This window comes from Vitis vinifera, chromosome 13, assembly GCF_030704535.1.
Source record: "Vitis vinifera cultivar Pinot Noir 40024 chromosome 13, ASM3070453v1".
In the NCBI taxonomy this organism is placed as follows: Eukaryota; Viridiplantae; Streptophyta; class Magnoliopsida; order Vitales; family Vitaceae; genus Vitis; species Vitis vinifera.
Window position 1 is genome coordinate 11,553,643 of NC_081817.1, and position 19,197 is coordinate 11,572,839.

The 19,197-nt window shown below is 38.5% G+C and overlaps 1 pseudogene; it reads left to right on the forward strand.

Annotated features, from left to right (window-relative positions):
- The first annotated feature begins 5,028 nt into the window (after positions 1-5,028).
- Positions 5,029-6,141, forward strand: LOC100252828 (cyclin-dependent kinase F-4-like; annotated as a pseudogene).
- The last annotated feature ends 13,056 nt before the right edge of the window (positions 6,142-19,197 follow it).

The window sequence follows — 19,197 nt, forward strand, 5'->3', positions numbered from 1 at the left end:
AGCATCCTGATCAGCTTATCCATTTAGAGCCCGGAGCTCTCGACCTAGAGTCATTTTCCATTTATGACCTAGAGTCATTTCTTTTATCTAAAGCTCAGAGCTCTCGACCCAGAGTCATTTTCCATTTTGACCCAAAGTCATTCTTTCCTATTTAGAGCCTAGAGCTCTCGACCCAGAGTCATTTTCCATTTTGACCCAAAGTCATTCTTTCCTATTTAGAGCCCAGAGCTCTTGACCCAGAGTCATTCTTTCTTATTCAGAGCCCAGAGCTCTCGACCCAGAGTCACTTTCCATTTTGACCTAGAGTCACTCTTTCCTATTTAGAGCCCAGAACTCTCGACCTAGAGTCATTTTCCATTCATGACCCAAAGTCATTTCTTCTTCATTTAGAGCCCAGAGCTCTCGACCCAAAGTCGTTTTCCATTTATGACCTAGAGTCATTTCTTTTTCATTTAGAGCTAAGAGCTCTCGACCTAGAGTCGTTTTCCATTTATGACCCAGAGTCATTTCTTTCCCTTCTAGAGCCCACAACTCTCAACCTAGAGTCGTCATCCATTTATGACCCCCAGTCATTCTTTTCACTTAGAGCCTTGAGCCCATGCCCCAGGTTCATTTATCCTACTTTAGATCTAGAGTCGTTCATCTTGTCCTTGACCTATATTCATTCATCTAATTCATGACTTTGAGTCACCCTTTTCACCTTTTTCCATCTCATTGCGACCCCATCTTTTGACCTTACCTTTTCATGTGCTAGGACAAAATCTCTGGTTCTTCTTTAATTTTTCGATATAGTTCACTTCATTTCACTCATTACTCGTGTTTCTACTCACATTCTCTACACTCGTGATCTATACCGAAGAGGGGCATATTTGTAGACACTCAATTTTGTCCCTTTAGCACATGTTTCTAAATTCATTTTCAGCGCTCCACAGTAGTTCCTTGGTGGCCTATTACTACTCGTACAACTTACCTTTTTCTGAGCCACCTTGGAGATTTTGGTTGAGGGATTATCTGACCCCTTATTGTGACCCTTGGCAGCCCTATTCTAGACTTAGGTTTTTCATTCATTTTTAGGATAGATTTTAGGGTAGTCTACTTGGCCCATTTAGACACCTTAGGTCCATTTAGGCACCCTTGTCCCAACCTTAGGCTCATTTAGGTTCACTTAAGCCCTTTTAGATGCACTTGGCCCATTAAGACTTTTTTTAGCGTGACTTGTATGACTTGCATGGCCCGCATGGGATTGACTGTTTTATTTCATTTCATTTTATTATGTTTTACTTTATTTATTTTTATTTTATTTTAATCTTTGATAGGTTGTAAGATTGCTAACTTTTTTTATTTTTTAATTTTTTTATTCTCTCTATTTTTTTTTTCTTATTGTTTGGCAAGAGAATGGGGGCTACTATTCAAATCTCACTAAGGTATGTGCACTCGAAAAGGTAAGAAAAATATTTTGTGAGGGAAAAATGAATTAATGTGGTTGCATACATATGGAAATAAGAGATCCTAAAAGAGCATTCTGATTTTCGAAAAAGGAAAGGAAATAGAAGAAAGGAAAGTGGATTTTCTTTAGCATATTTGGTTTGAGAGGCTGATACAAATATAGGTGGAAAGGGAAAAGAAGAGGAGGGGTGCATGAGAGGATCGTCTGAAAGGAGGCATAGAAGAGAGGGACTTGGAATACGTATAGAGAGGAAGAAGATTGGTGGACGAAAAAAAGTTTGGGGAGCAGATTTCTCAGTCGGAAAAGGTGCAGCAGCCTGGAACCAAGCAATTGGAGAGGAGAACGTGCAGGTATGTTTCCAGATTTTTGTTATATCACCATTTAGTTTCAATCTTTCCTGACTTCTTAGTTTTCTAAAGATTCATTATTGTCGTTTGGTGTGGATGCAAGGGCCACAGTTTGATTAGTTGAGACTAGTTTGCTTGCATGTTTATGCTATTTTAATATTCCTTTTAATGTCTTTGGTTCCATCGGAAAGCAATCTGAATATAAGTTTACCTTTGAATTTGATGCTATGGGTCTTGCCCCCATTTATGTCCCAATTTGGCTTTAAAATACCCACTGACTGTCTTCTTTTCCCCTATTTTCTTTTCTTTTCTTTCTTGGTCTTTTTGCATGCAATCATATCTACGTTTCTTTCCTTTCTTTACCTTGGTATTCTCGGATATGGAGACCATGAGCATTCCGAGAAAGTTGGGAACTTGATAAAGGTTGTGTAAAACAGGTTTTCTTGGAGTTAAATAGATGCAGAGATTACCATAGTTCTTGTGGGTTCTTAGTTTATGGCATCGCTCATTCCACCTGGACGGAAATTCTCACCAATTCCACCCGGATGTCTCACAGCCTCAATTCTATCCGGCCAACATCCCACTTTCTCCGGATGTCTCACAGCCGCAATCCTATCCGGCCGACATCCCACTCTCTACGGATGTCTCACAGCCATAATTCTATCCGGTCGACATCCCACTCTCTCCGAATGTCTCACAACTGCAATCCTATCCGGCCGATATCTCACTTTCTCCAGATGTCTCATAGCCGCAATCCTATCCGGCCAACATCCCACTCTCTCCGGATGTCTCACAGTCGCAATTCTATCCGGCCGACATCTCACTCTCTCTGGATGTCTCACAGCTGCAATTCTATCCGGCCGATATCTCACTTTCTCCGGATGTCTCACAGGTGCAATTCTATCTGGCCAACATCCCATTTTCTCCGGATGTCTCATAGGCGCAATTCTATCCGGCCGATATCCCACTCTCTCCGGATATCTCACAACCGCAATTCTATCCGGCCGACGTTCCACCTTCTCCGGATATTTCACATCCGGCTTCCCCGGATGGAAGAGGAGGACGATTCAACTTCCCTGGGCAGACATGTCCAGATCCTTCGATAACGCTCATCCGGATAGCATCTGTGGCCAACGATTCACTCTCCACCCGGATAGCTTGGCTTGTCAGATACTCGCGATTCGCCGGATCCATTTCCACCCGTAATAAAAAAGCAAACTCCGACAATACTGCTGAACCAAGTCTCGGTGGTGGGAAATAACACAAAATGCAGGAAATACAACAATGCAGAAAATTGGAAATTCTGAACCTTCAATTCAGTATTTGACTTTTGTTGAGGAGAATCTAATTGAGCTTATGAATCAAGATGTCTTTTAAGTTGAATCATTTAACAGTTGAACACTCTTGCAGTGAATTGGTCCCTTCTATCCAGAATTTCCCGGCCTCACTTCATGGCAACCTTGCTATACACACCTTCTCCCCTATTCGCTTCTTTGATTGGGAACTTATCATTTTAAGTTGAATTTTTGAACCATTGTTCAACTAAACATTCTCAACTCTGAAAAATTCATCTTTAGACCTTCTCTAGGCAATAAAATCCAGACTTCAACACCCTTTTGCTGCCATTTTCCTTCTGGCACGCTTTTTCACTATTTTATTTGATTTTCAACTGATTTTCTTGATTTTCCCAAACATGAACAAACCTCATGATTCCAAACAATGGAATTCATTGAATCAATTCGTGCAAAAGTAGTATGGACTTTGGTGGGTGGTCCTACATTCTTGATATCTTCACTAATATTGATTTTAAAGATGATTGTTTGGTATTTAATTGATTTTTGATTCTTCTTGATGATATACATGAATTTGTTTCGTATTTATTGTTGAGATGCTCTTGATTCCCATAGAGGAGTACTAGCTTGCTATCTAGGTACGCTCTCTTCTCATCTATTTTTTAGAACTCTATGGACTTGTATGCCATTAATGACCATATCCATAATTGATGTGATTCTTGGATGACTTGATATATGCCTGACTTGCTTGAATGAAACAAATGTTGTGTGCTACATTTCTACACTAACTTTTATGTTTTATGATAGCGCTTGAAGAGTGGTTTAGGTACGCACCCTAACTCTCCTTTATTGCAATTTGATTGTGTTTGGCATACCACTCTTTAAAATCACCTAGCCTATTTAGGTATCTATAATTAACTAATTAATTGCCACACTTCCCTTAACTTTGTCAATAGAGACCTTTAGAGGGCTTAGAGGGGTGCTACCTTTTAAAGGTACCTTCCCAATAGGTAACCTGATCCCCGGACTTAGACTCGGGTTTTTCAAAGACATGCTTTTTCCAAAAATTATGGAGTCACATTTTAGGGTTTTTCTTTCTTGTTTTATTTTCCATTTAAAATAAAAATAAAATAAGTGGCGGCTCCAACTTTTTTCCAAAAATTAATTTTTCACAAATAAAAAGCGAGTCTCGCCGATCGAGTGGGGCGCACGTGAAAAATGCGGGTCCACAGCCCAACTTTACTTAGATGATCAACATGATACGCCTAATGTATTTTTTTCTGAGATAGATGTTGGATCTTTAGTGCAGTTCTCTAATGCATTGTTGCAGAATTTCTTGAATTTCTGAAGGTCAAATTCTGCAAGTAAACAAATGAGAAGTTTCTTACTCAGTTGATAATTAGATAATGTGTTGCATTGGATCAGCAAAGACTTAGTAGTTCTTAGTTATTCCTTCATCATTGCTGCTGAAGGCTTACATTTAGAGGGTGAGAAATGAATTGAACGAAAGATTCTGCAACAAGTTTGAAGTAGTATAAATGCGATAATTCTTCTTAGTTCTTTAGTAGCCTTGTGCGACTATATCTTGAACCAGAGATTCCTTCTTTGACCTATAAGAGTATTTCTACACTGATCCGTCTCTGAGTTGCTTATAGGATGTTCTACACTCGATCTTTATGGCAATCTATGCATTGTTATTGTTGTCCAACAATGGGTTTAATATGTTTTCTGAATAAGACTCTAAATCTTGTCCATAAAAAAAGTATTGGTGTCACTCTCTTACACATTATCCTTGAAAATTAATGGTGGATTTAGCTAAACTAGTGAGAAAATTTGTTTATTTTCTATAGTGTTTTTCTATGAGTTATCAACTGAAGGCATATGACATACATTCATCTATGTGTTCTTCATTCTTTTCTTAAACAAGACAAAGAGTCGTAATCCGTTGAAATATGTGCCTTGTGCTACAAGAAGAATGGATAAGTATACAATAATCAAGGAAGTTGGTGATAGGACATTTGGAAGTGTTTAGCGAGCAATAAATAAGCAGATTGGTGAAGTTGTTGCTTTAAAAAAGATGAAAAGAAAATATTATTCTTGGGAAGAATGTTTAAATCTGAAAGAAGTCAAGTCATTGAGAAAGATGAACCACCCAAACATTGTGAAACTCAAGGAAGTCTTTAGGAAAAATGATATTTTGTACTTTGTGTTTGAATACATGGAATGCAACCTTTACCAACTTATGAAAGATCGATTGAAGCTTTTTTTCGAAACTGAAGTTTGAAATTGGTGTTTTCAAGTGTTCCAAGGTCTTGCTTACATGCACAGGCGTGGATATTTTCATCACAACCTCAAGCTAGAGAACTTGTTGGTTACCAAAGATGTAACAAAAATTATTGATTTTGGTCTTGGTCGAGAGATCAATTCTCAACCACCATACATAGAATAAGTCTCTACGCGTTGGTATCAAGTTCTAGAGGTTCTACTTCAATCATCCACATTGGGTTTTGCAATTGATATGTGGGCAATAGGTGCTATCATGGCTTAATTGTTTGCTCTCCATCATCTCTTTCTAGGATCGAGTGAAGAAGATGAAATTTACAAAATATGCAATGTTATACGTAGTCCAACTTGGAATTCATTGACCAAGGGACTTAAACTTGCTAATGCTATTAACTACCAATTCCCACAATTTTCTAGTGTTCATCTCTATGTATTGATACCATCTGCAAGTGAGGATGCAATTAGCCTTATTACTTGACTTTGTTCATGGGATCCCTGCAAGAGGCCAATAGCCTTGGAGGCTCTTTAGCATCATTTCTTTAAGAGTAGCTTTTATATCCCACCATCCCTTCATCCTCAAACTGCTGTGACTAGGACACCTCCATCTAGTAAAAAAATGGAGCTTTGGAGCAGAAATGTGCTAGGAGGTGTTCAACGCAAGTTGGAAATGAATAATCACAATGTTTATGAGAATGATAAATCCTTGAAGATGACAACAAACTGCCACTTTGAGGACACCTCAGGATTTTCTTTTAGAACATACAACATATAAAGCATCAAATTGGAAGGATTAAGAGCATTCTAACACTAGCCCCTCTTACACAGTGGAATGTATGTTCTCTTTTTTAAACTCTAGTTTTAGTTTAGTTTAATTTGTTCTATTAGTTTAGGTCCATTTATGATTTTTCATCATTAATTCCATCGATCCTTGGTGTTATAGTTCATGCTTTGATTTGGTTTGATCCCACTCTTTTAGTTTGATTATTTCTTATATTTTTGGTAAATAGGCTTCTAACTGATGCAATTTTTATTTTGAAATTTGTCTTCATTTATCATAATTCGTTTTAGTTAGTTTAGAATTTTTCATTATAGTACATTGTTTTTTTGTATCTGTAAATTGGAATCTAACAACTTAGAAACCCTTTAAATTTTTCTAACTATTCTATGATATTCTAAACTCCTTGAACTTGATTTTAGAATCTTTCTTGGGTCAAATATGGTTTTTCAATTATGAGATATAAATCAATTTTTCAGAAGGTTCAGTTTTCACTCAATTTTTGACACTCACTCTTGTTTTACAAAATTAAATTACTAAATGATCCTTTTAATTTATCTGAACATTTTTATTTTAATCTAGACTTCTTAAATTAAAATTTTGATTTATAAAATATTAATAAATAATTTTTGAAATAAAAGATATAATTTTTTATTCTTGCACCCACTACATGAGTGCTTTTCTAGAGCTGAGATATGTTTATTTATTTTTAAATGTGTTATGAATGTGTTATCTCCTGAGATTATTTTTAATATCAAACACATTAAGATAGTTGTGTGAATTTTCATATGATTTTAGGACATCTATAAGTTAATTGTAAAAATCAATTGTTGAATACCTTTAAAAAATGCTATATTTTGGACCTATTATCATCATCATGAAATCTGGTACTAAATGTGGGCTGGTTAATTAATTTGGTCACTTAGATGATAAACTAAACATATAGGAGATGTTCTCTAAAAATTTTCGTGATAAAACTTAACTTCTAGGTATTTGTTTTAGATTTATATTGTATAGTCTTCTATTCTAATTGTTTGTTGACTTTTTTTTTTCTATGAAATAACCTCTTTGTGAATAAATTTGATATTGATTGGAATATAATTGATTAATTTGGCCTATTGGATGTTTATCTAGACATGTTAAAGATGTTACCTAATTTTTATTTGGTGAGATAACCTTTCTTGATATTTATTTGAAGTTTATTTTGTGAACCGATATTCTACCCTTTTAATAATATTTCTTTGGCTTTTGATAATTTAGTCACTTTTGATCATACTTGTGAACTTTCCTTGACTTGAGACATGCTAAGTGTATATATATAGGTTTAGTTATTTTTTATTTATTATTCTTTAATCTTATCATTATTATTCATGAATTAACATCATTTTTATAGAATCACTAACGCTTGCTACACAGGTATGCTCTCTATCTTCCCATTCTAAGTGTTTATATATAGGTTTAGTTATTTTATTTATTTATTATTCTTTAATATTGTCATTATTATTGGTGAATTAACCTCATTTTTATAGAATCATGCTTGCTACATAGGTACGGTATCTACCTTCCTATTTTAAAGTTCCATGAATATATATGTCATTAAGAACTATATCCTCGTTTGATATTGACTTTGGGTGGCTTGATGTTCATTTTGTTTCCTTTGATAAAAAGCATGTTGAGTAATATAATACTTGAACCAACTTTTATGTTTTATGATAACATTTAAGTTATAGATCTAGGTATGCATATTATCCTTTCTTTATGATAGTGGTTTGAATCCTTGTTTTCCATGTTAGAATTAGTAAAGTTTTTTAAATCACCTTAACTTATCTAGGTATTCATAATCAATTGATTAATTGTCATATTTCCCTCAACTAAGTTAGTAGAGACCTTGTTAGGGCTTAGAGGGGTGCTACCTCTTTGGAGGTACCTTCCTGATAGGTAACTTGATCCTTGGACCCATACTTAGGTTTTTTGTACACAACTTTTCTGAAGAAAAAAAAATTAGGAGTTCTTTTAGGGGTTTTGTTCTTACTTGTTTTCCCCTTTAAAAATAAATAAACTCATTTATAGGCTTAGCTCAGTACCTGGAGGCTTTCATGCCGACCACAACCCAGAGTTATTTATAGCATCTATAGGGTTGACCTCATGCCTCAAAGTTGTTCATGTCATTCATAGCTATGAGTTGTTTATAGCATCTAGTGCATTGACCTTATGACCCAAATTCATTCATGTCAACCACAACCCTAAGTTGTTCATCCCATTTAGAGCTCTAAGCTCAAGACTCCGAGTCTTTCATGTCAACCATAGCCCAAAGTTATTTATAGCATCTAAAGCCCTTAGCACATGACCTAGAGTAGCTCATGTCATCCAATGCCCTGAGTTGTTAATAGCATTAAGAGCCCTGAGCTCATGACTTGGAGTCTTTAATATCATCAACAACCCTAAGTTGTTCATAGCATTTAGAGCCTTCAGTTCACGACCTAGAGTCGTTCATGTCAACCATAACCTAAATTTGTTCATAACATCTAGAGCCTTGAGCACACGACTTAGAGTAGCTAATGTCGTCTATATCCTGAAGTTGTTGATAACATTTAGAACCTTAACCTCATGACTAGGAGTCTTTAATGTCATCGAGAACGCTGAGTTCTTCATAGCATATAGAGCCTTGAGCTCATGACTTGGAGTCGTTCATGTCAACCATAGCTTAGAGTTATTCATAGAATCTAGAGCCTTAGGCTCACGACCTAGAGTAACAAATTTCATCCACAACCATTAGCTGTTGATAGCTTTTAACGCCCTCAGCTAACAACCTAGAGTCATTCATGTCATCCATAACCCTGAGTTGTTCATAGCATCGAAAGCCCTGAGCTCATAACCCCAAGTTGTTCATGTTAACTAGAGTAGAGAGTTGTTCATAGCATTTAGAGCCTTAAGCTCACGACCTAGAGTCATTCATGCTATCCATAACCCTAAGTTGTTCATAAAATATAGAGGCCTTAGTTGATGTATTAGAGTCATTAATGTCATCCATAGCCCTGAGCTCACGACCCAGAGTTGTTCATGTCAACCACAACAAAGAGTTGGTCATAGCATCTAGAGCCCTAAGCTCACGACCTAGGGTCATTCATGTCATCCTCAACCTTGATTTATTCTTAGCATTTACAGCCTTGAGCTCATGACTTAGAGCCTTTTGTGTCATTGACAGCCCTGAGCTTTTCATAGAATCTAGATCCTTGAGCTCATAACTTAGAGTTGTTAACATAAACCACAACCTTGAGTTGTTCATAGCCTCTAGAGCCTTAAGCTCATGACCCAAAGTAGCTAATTTCATCCACAACCCTAAGATGTTCATAGAATCTAAAGCCATGAGCTCACTACCCAAATTCTTTCTTGTCAATCCTGGCTTAGAGCCGTTAAAAGCATCTAAAGCCATGAGCTCACGACTTAGTATAGCTTATGTCATCCACAACCTTGAGCTGTTCATAGCATCTAAAGACTTGTGCTCATGACTTGGAGTCGTTCATGTCAACCATAACCCTGAGTTGTTCATAGTATCTAAAGCCTTGAGCTCAAGACCTAGAGTCGTTCTTGTCATCCACAACATTAAGGTGTTCATAGCATCTAGACCTCTGAGCTCATGACATGGAATTTTTCATGTCATCACCGGCCTTGAGCTATTCATAGTATCTAAAGGCCTAACTCATGACCTAGAGTCATTCATGTCATCCACAACCCTAAGTTGTTCATAGCATCTACAGCCTTGAGCTCATGACACATAGTCATTTATGTCAACCCTAGCGAAGCGTTGATCATAGCATCTAGAGCCCTAGACTCATAACCCAAAGTCGTTCATGTCATCCACAAGCTTAAGTTATTCATAGCACCTTGAGCCCTAAGCTTAAGACGTAAATTCTTTCTTGGCTTCCACAACCTTGAGTTGTTCATAGCACCTACAACCTTGAGCTAAAGACTTGGAGTCATTAATGTCAAGCATTGCCTAAATCTGTTTATAGCATCTAAAACCCTAAGCTCATGACCTAGAGTAGCCGAAGTCACTCATAGCACTAAGATGTTCATAGCATCTAGAGACCTGAGCTCATGACCTAAAGTAGCTCATGTCATCCATAACCTTGAGCTGTTCATAGCATCTAGAGCCTTGAGCTCACAACCTAGAGTCATTCATGTCAACCATAACCCTAAGCTGTTCATAGTATCTAAAGGCCTGAGGTCATGACCCAGAGTCGTTCATGTTAAACACAATGTAAAGTTATTCATAGTGTCTAGAGTCATTAGCTCATGACCGAGAGTAGCTCAGGTCATCCACAACCTTGAGCTATTCATAGGACCAAAAGCCTTGAGCTCACGACCTGAAGTCATTAATGTCAACCACTGCCTTGAGTTGTTCATAGTATCTCGAGCCTTAAAATCACGACCCCGAGTCATTCATGTCATACACAACTCTAAGTTGTTCATAACAACTAAAGCCTTAACCTCACAACTTGGACTATTTTGTGTCATTGACAGCCTTGAGTTATTTATAATATCTACAACCCTAAGCTCACGCCCAGGATTCGTTCATGTCAACCCCAGTTTAGAGCTATTCATAGCAGCTGAAGCCCTAAGCTCATGACCTAGAGTCATTCATGTCAACCAAAACCCTGAGCTCATGACACAGAGTAGCTCATGTCATCTCTAGTCCTCTATTGTTCATAGCATTTTAAGTTGTGAGCTCACGACCCAAAGTCGTACATCTAAAGTTATGAATTGGTCATTCATCTCATCCATATCCTTAATGTTTTCATAGCATCTAAAGCCTTGAACTCATGACCTTGAGTCTTCCATGTCATTGTCATATCAAAGTTGTTCATAGCATGTAGAGGCCTTGAGCTCATGACTTAGAGTCGTTCATGTCATCAACATCCCTGAGATCTTCATAGAATCTAGAGCTAATACAGTAGCTCATGTCATCTAAAGCCCTAAGTTGTTCATAGTATCTAGAGCCTTAAGCTCAGGACCTGCAATTGTTCATGTCGACCATCGCCCTAAGCTATTCATAGTACCTAAAGCCTTAAGGTCATGACTCAAAGTTGCTCAAGTTAAACACAACCTAACTGTTCATAGCATCTGGAGCCTTCAGCTCATGATTGAGACTAACTCATGTCATCCATAACCCTAAGCTATTCATAGCATCTAAAGCCTTAAGCTCACGACTCAGAGTCATTAATATCAACCACCGCCCCGAGATATTCAAAGTATCTAGAGCCTAAAGATCATGACCCTGAGTCATTCATGTCATACACAACCCTGAGTTGTTCATAGCATCTAGAGCCTTAAGCTCATGACCCAGAGTCTTTAATGTCATCGACAACCTTAAGTTGTTCACAGTGCTTAGGGCCTTGAGCTCATGATCAGTAGTCGATCATGTCCACTGATTCGTGGCCACTTGGTGTATCAGTTGATTCATGTCCAGCTGGTGTTCCTTGATTGAGGGAGTAATCAACAAAATTTATAACCTATTACACCATGAACTAGGGTAGCAAAGACAAAGCTACTATAACATAGTGACTCTAGGATCGTTCACTGGGAAGGGTTTTCAATTCATAAATGATACCAATTCAAAGTGAATTGGTGTTTTTTCATTTCAAGGTTAGCTTAAGAAATAAAACACAAACTTTGATTGAAAATGGTTTAGGTTTAAGCTAACGGCAAAAGAAGTAATGGAAATTACTTATGAAGAAAAACATTCCTTAGAGGTTTAGGTTCACAAGGGAGGTTCCTTATGCAAAAACAGAGCCCCGGTCACTTGGTTCATTTCCTCGCATTAGAGAATTAACATATAGTCAATTCTCTAACCGGTGTTGTACAGATGCATCCTTTAAATGGATTTCAGCTCTAATTCTCTCTCACTGATGCAACTTGCAATGGCTCGTGCCTCTCACCTAGCATTTGTCATTCAAGGTGATCTTTAACTTTGGACTTCCCTTCTCAAGCTCGCAAGAGATAACTAATGGATGTCTCCTCGGAGTCCAAAAGCTTATCAAGTGTTGGCAATTCTAGAAAATCCTACCATCAAGTCACTTCCCAAAAGCTTGCAAGAGGTAAACTAGTGCATCTCCATGGACGGAGATCACTTGCCTTACCAAGTGTTGGCTCAAGTGAATTGAAGGTGTTTTAAGTTAACTAAAAACATAAAAATCATTAAAGGATCACACTTTCTCTTCATTAATGGCTGAAACCACAAAGCTACTAATTCTTGCACTTGGAACCTTTCCCGGCAACCTTAACTCCAAGGAACTAAAAGTCTAGCCACTCATTCTCTGAGGAAACATCCTCAGAGATTGTTTGGCTAGTAAGAAAATACAATAAAAAATGAGAAGGTATAGCAGAGCAAAGCTCTGTATTTTTCTTCCTTTGAAAAATATACAAAAGATGCGTCGTCTCTCTAAGAACAGGCTCCCGAGAGATATTTATATGAAAATTACAATAATAATATATATAAGGTTATTCATCCTTTTTTCAAACTTAATAACTAAGGAATCCTATAATTGGTGGGTTACAAGGAGAGTTTGGGGATTTAGACATCAAATATCTAAAGCAAAATATCTCAAAATGTCGGTCGCAAATATCGGGAAGCTTTAGGAGAACACAGCGGCACTGTGCAAAATGGCTGCGAAACTCTCCGGGTAAGCGCTATCAGAGGATCCGGATATTTTTGACCGGGGAAGTTGAAACGCCCTCCTCTCCCATCCGGCGTCAAGCGCCGGATGCGACATATCCGGAGAAGGTGCCGGATGTGAAATATCCAGATGGAATGTTGGCAGAGAAAAATTCCGAATGTGAGACATCCGGGTGGAATGTCGGTGGAGCAGAATTCCGGATGTGTTGTCTGGATCATTGGCTAAAGTGCACAAGCTTTGCTACGTCATTCCGACAGCCTGCCACCTATCCGGATTTGCTTATGGCAAAGGACTTCAAAGCTTCGGTTCTTCATGTTTCTGAGCTTTCCATTACTTTGCCATGGATTCCAAAGAACTCTCCTCAATCTCAGATTGCTTTGGTGATCAAAAAGCTATCAAAACACCAAAACTTAACATAATTTGATTAGAATTGATTGCAAGGGTCCTTAATATGTTAATTGGGTTAAAAGGTGATAACTACTACTCAAAAGTGTTTAAAAGAGTTAATTACAAGCTATGAAATAGCACTTTTTGAGTAGTAATCATCCACCCCAACTCAGAGTTGTTCATAGCATCTAGAACCCTAAGCTTAGGACCCATAGTCATTCAAGTCAACCAAATCCTAGAGTTGTTCATAATATCAATAGCCCTGAGCTCACGACCGAGAGTAGCTCATATCATCAACAACCTTCTATTGTTCATAGCATCTAGAGCTGTGAGCTCATGACCTAAAGTCATTCATGTCAACCACAACCTTGACTTTTTCATAGTATCCAGGGCCTTGAGCTCACAACCTAGAGTCATTCATTTCATCCGCAACCATAATCTATTCATAATATCTAGAGCCTTGAGCTCATGACCTAGAGTCTTTCATGTCATTGTTAGCCTTCAGCTATTCATAGCATATAGAGGCCTCCAACTCATGATCCAGAGTCATTCATGTCATCCATAGCCTTAAGATCTTCATAGCATAAAGAGTTGTGAGATCACAACCTAGAGTATCTCATGTCATCCATAGTCATGAGTTGTTCATAGCATTTAGAGATATGAGCTCACGACCCATAGTCATTCATGTCAACCAAGGCCTTGAGTTGTTCATAATATCTAGAGCCCTGAGCTCATGACCTAGAGTCATTCATGTCATCCACAACAACAACTTGTTCATTAGACTCATGACCTAGAGTCTCTCATGTGATTGATAACCTTGGGCTCTTCTTAGCATCTAAAGGCCTAAGCTCATGACTTGGAGTAATTCATGTCATCCATAACCTTGAGTTGTTCATAGAATCTAGAGTCATGAACTCATGACACAGAGTAATTCATGTCAACCCCAACAAAGAGTTGCTCATAACGTTTAAAGCCCTAAGCTCATGACCTGAAGTAGCTCATGTCATTGATAGCCTTAAGTCGTTTATAGCATCTAGAACATTAAACTCATGACCTGGAATCATTCATGTCAACCACAACCCTGAGCATTGGAAGCCCTGAGCTCATAACCTAGAATCATTCATGTCAATCACAAAAAAGAGCTGTTCATAGCATCTAGAGCCTTGAGCTCATGACCTAGAGTCATTTATGTCATCCACAACCTTGTGCTACTCATAGTATCTAGAGGCTTGAGCTCATCATTTGGAGTCATTCATGTCATCCACAACCTTAAGTTGTTCACAGGATCGAAACCTCAGAGCTCTTGACACAAAGTTGTTCATATCAACCATTGTAGAAAGTTATTCATAGCATCTATAGCCTTCAGCTCATGACCCAGAGTCCTTTATGTCATCCATAACCCTCAGGTGTTCATAGCATCTAGAGCATTGAGCTCATGACTCAAATTCTTTTGTGTCATTGCCAACCTTGAGTTGTTCAAAGCATCTACAACCCTTAGCTTACGAGTCGGAGTCGTTCATATCAACCACAACCCAAGGTTGTTCATAGCATCTAGTTCTTAGAGCTCATGACTTAGAGAAACTCATGTCATCCACAACCCTGAGTTGTTCATAGCATGTAAAGCCTTGGGCTCTCAGTACGGAGTCGTTCATGTCAACCATAGGCTTGAGTTGCTCATAGTATCTAAAGCCTTGAGCTCACGACCTAGAGTTGTCCATGTTGCACTAAGTTGTTCAGAGCGTCTAGAGCCCTGAGCATATGAGCTAGAGTCTTTCATGTGATCGACAACCTTGAGATGTTCATAGCCTCTAGAGACCTATGCTCATGACCTAGAGTCATTCATGTCATCCACAACCCTGAGTTGTTCATCAAATCTTAAACCATGAGCTCATGACACAAAGTCATTCATGTCAACCACAACCAAGAGTTGTTCAAAGCATTTAAAGCCCTATGCTCATGACCCAGAATCGACCAGGTCGTCCACAACCTTGAGATGTTCATAGCATCTAGAGGCCTGAGCTCATAACCTGAAGTAGCTTATGTCATCAACAACCTTGAGCTCATTTCCCAAAGTTGTTCATGTCATTCACAACACTAAGTTGTTCATGATATCTAGAGCCCTGAGCTCATGACTTGGAATCGTTCATGTGATTGACAACCTTGAGTTGTTCATAGCATCTAGAGGCTTGAGTTCATGACCTAGAGTCATTCATGTCATCCATAACCCTGAGTTGTTCATAGATTCTAGAGCCATGCGCTCAGAACGTGGAGTCATTTATGTGAACCATGACTAAGAGTTGTTTATAGCATCTAGAGCCATGAGCTCACGACCTAGAGTCACCTAGGATATCTATAGCCCTAAGATGTTCATAGCAACTAGAGCCCTGAGCTAACGACCCAGAGTAGCTCTTGTCATCTATATCCTTGAGTTATTCATAGATTCTAAAGCCCTGAGCTCATGACCTGGAGTCGTTCATGTCATCCATAACCAGGAGAAATTTATAGCATCTAGAGGCCTAAGGTTATGACTTGGAATCGTTCCTCTGATCCACAACCTTGAGCTATTTATAGCATCAAAAACCTTGAGCTCATGACCCAAAGTCATTCATGTCAACCACAGTAGATAGTTGTTCATGGCATCTAAAGCCCTAAGTTCACGACCTAGAGTCATTCATGTCATCCACAATCCTAAGCTATTCATAGCATCTATAGCCCTAAGTTCACGACTCGGAGTCTTTCGTGTCATTGACACCCCTAAGCTATTCATAGGATCTAGAGCCTTGAGGTCACAATCTAGAGTAGCTAATGTCATCCACAGCCTTAATCTATTCATAGCATTTAGATCCCTAAGGTCACCACCCGGAGTCATTCATGTCAACCATAACCCTGAACTAATCATACTATCTAAAGCCCTAAGCTCATGACCCAAAGTCTTTCATGTTAAACACCACCCAGAGTTTTTCATAGCATCTAGATCTTTTAGCTCATAACCAAAAGTAAGTCATGTCATCCATAACCCTGAGTTATTCATAGAATCTAAAGCCCTGAGCTCACAACCAGGTGTCATTCAAGTCAACCATTTCCATAAGTTGTTCATAGTATCTTGAGCCTTGAGGTCACAAGCCTAAGTCGTTCATGTCATCCACAACTGTGAGTTGTTCATAGCATCTAGAGCCTTAAGCTTACCACATAGGGCTTTTGATGATATGAAAGACTTCAAGTGTTGTTCATGTCAACCTCATCCCAGAACTATTCATAACATCTAGAGCCTTGATTACTACTCAGAAAGTGTTATTTTATAGCTTGTAATTAACTCTTTTAAACACTTTTGAGTAGTAGTTATTACCTTTTAACTCAATTGGCATGTTAAGGACCTTTGCAATCAATTCTAATCAAATTGTGTTAAGTTTTGGTGTTTTGATAGCTTTTTGATCACCAAAGCAATCCAAGATTGAGGAGAGTTCTTTGGAATCCATGGCAAAGCAATGGAAAGCTCAGAAACATGAAGAACCGAAGCTTTGAAGTCCTTTGCCATAAGCAAATCCGGAATGCAAGGAGGGGAAGCAAAGAGAAATCTGCCATGAAGCATTCTTGATGACAGTCATTTCAGCCACTTTTGGAGCACTTTCTGAAGTCCAATTTATGCATACTATATTTAGTTTCGAAGCTCAGGAAGTCAACAATCCAATGCTTCAAATGGTACATGATTCGGAGTTGAAATGAAGGAGTTACATCCATTGCAAGAAGATCACTCCAAGCTGAAGGCAGAATGTTGCACGGCTGCGAAATCAACTTTTGGCTATGAAAATGTTGTCCTTTTGCTGCGAAAATTTTGCAGCCATTTTGCACGGTGCTGAGGTGTTCTCCTGAAGCTTCCTAACCAACATTTTGAGATATTTTTGCTTTAGATATTTGATGTCTAAATCCCCAAACTCTCCTTATAACCCACCTATCATAGGATTCCTTAGTCTTTAATCAAGAACAAAGGGTGAATAACCTCTTATATAGTTTTGTAATTTTCTTTACATAAGAATATAATCGGATCTTGGGAGCTTGTTCTTGGAGACAACCTTTTGTATAAGTAAGAAATATATTTTACAGAGCACTTGCTCTATTTTTCCTTCATATTTTTGTTCTCTCGTTATTTTTCTTACTAGCGAATCAAACTCTGAGGATTTTTCCTCAGAGGATGAGTGACTAGGCTCTTCGTCTCTTGGAGTGAAGAAATCCGGGTAAGTTTCCACATGCATAAATTGGAAGTTTTGTTGTTTTAGTTTTTAATGAAGAGAAAGTGTGACCCATTAATGGTTTTTATCTTTTTAGTTAACTTAAAACGCCTTTAAATCACCTGGGCCAACACTTGGTAAGGCAAGTGATCTCCGTCCATTGAGATGCACTAGTTTACCTCTTGCGAGCCTTTGGGAGATGGTTTAAAGGTAGGATTTTCTAGAATAGCCAACACTTGGTAAGCTTTTGGACTCCAAGGAGACATCCATTAGTTATCTCTTGTGAGCTTTTGATGGGTAATCCAAGGTTAAGGATCATCTTGGATGGCAAATGCTATGTGAGAGGCATGAGCCATTGCAAGATGCATCAGTGAGAGGGATTTAGTGTTTGAACCCATTAATGGGAAGCATCTGTACCACACCGGTTAAAGAATTAACTATATGTTAATTCTCTAATGCGAGGAAAAGAAACAAGTGACCGGAACTCCCTTTTTGTACAAGGAACCTGAGCCTAGTGATCTGAAACTCTAAGAAACACTTTTCTTTGTAATTAAAATCAGTTATTATTTTTGGTTAGATTAAAACCAACCTTTTCCACCAAAGATTATGTTTTCTTTTAAAGCTAACCTTGAAATGAAAAAACACCAATTCATCTTTGAAGTAATATCAATTGTGGAGTGAAAACCCATCCCAGTGAACGACCCTAGAGCCACTATGCTATGCTAGCTAAGGTTATCCTAGTACATGGTGTAATAGGTTATAAATTTTGTTGATTACTCCCTGAGGACCAAAATCAAGGGACACCAGTTGGACACGAATCAAAGGGCACCACTATCAGGGACCATTGAGAGGACATGAATCAGCTGAGACACCAATTGGGAACGTATCAAGCCTTAAGCTCATGACCTAGAGTAGCTCATGTCAACCACAGCCCCAAGCTGCTCATAGCATCTAGAGCCCTAACCTCATGACCTAAAGTTGTTCATGTCAACCATAACCTAAAGTTATTGAAAACATCTAGAGCCTTTAGCTTATGACCGAGAGTAACTCATGTCATCCACAACCTGGAGATGTTATAAGTAGCTAGAGCCCTCAGCTCATGACACAAAGTCATTTATGTCAACCATAGGCCCGAGTTGTCCATAGTATCTAGGGCCCTTAGCTCATAACCTGAAGTCTTTCATGTTATCCATATTCTTGAGTTGTTCATAGTATCCAGAGCCCTAAACTCATGACCTGGATTCATTCATGTCAAACATAGCCCAAAGTTGTTCATAGCATTTGGAGCCCTAAGCTCCTGACCCATAGTTGCTCATGTCATCCACAACCCTCAGTTTTTCATAGCATCTAAAGCCTTAAGCTCTTGACCTAAAGGGTTTCATGTCAACCATAACCCTGAGCTATTCATAATATCTAGTGCCCTGAGCTCACAACCTGACATCGTTCATGTCAACCACAACCCAGAGTTGTTCACATTATCTAGAGCCTAGAGCTCAAGACCCAGAGAAACTCTGTCAACCACAACCCTCAGTTGTTCATAATATCCAAAGCCTCAAGCTCATAACCTAGAGTTGTTCATGTCATCCATAATACTAAGTTTTTTATAGCATCTAGAGGCCCTTAGCTCATGACTTGGAGTCATTTAAGTCACCCACAACCCTGAGATCTTCATAACATCTAGATTCGTGAGCTCACGACTAGAGTAGCTCATGTCATCCACAACCTAAGTTGTTTATAGCATCTAGAGCCCTGAGCTCATGACC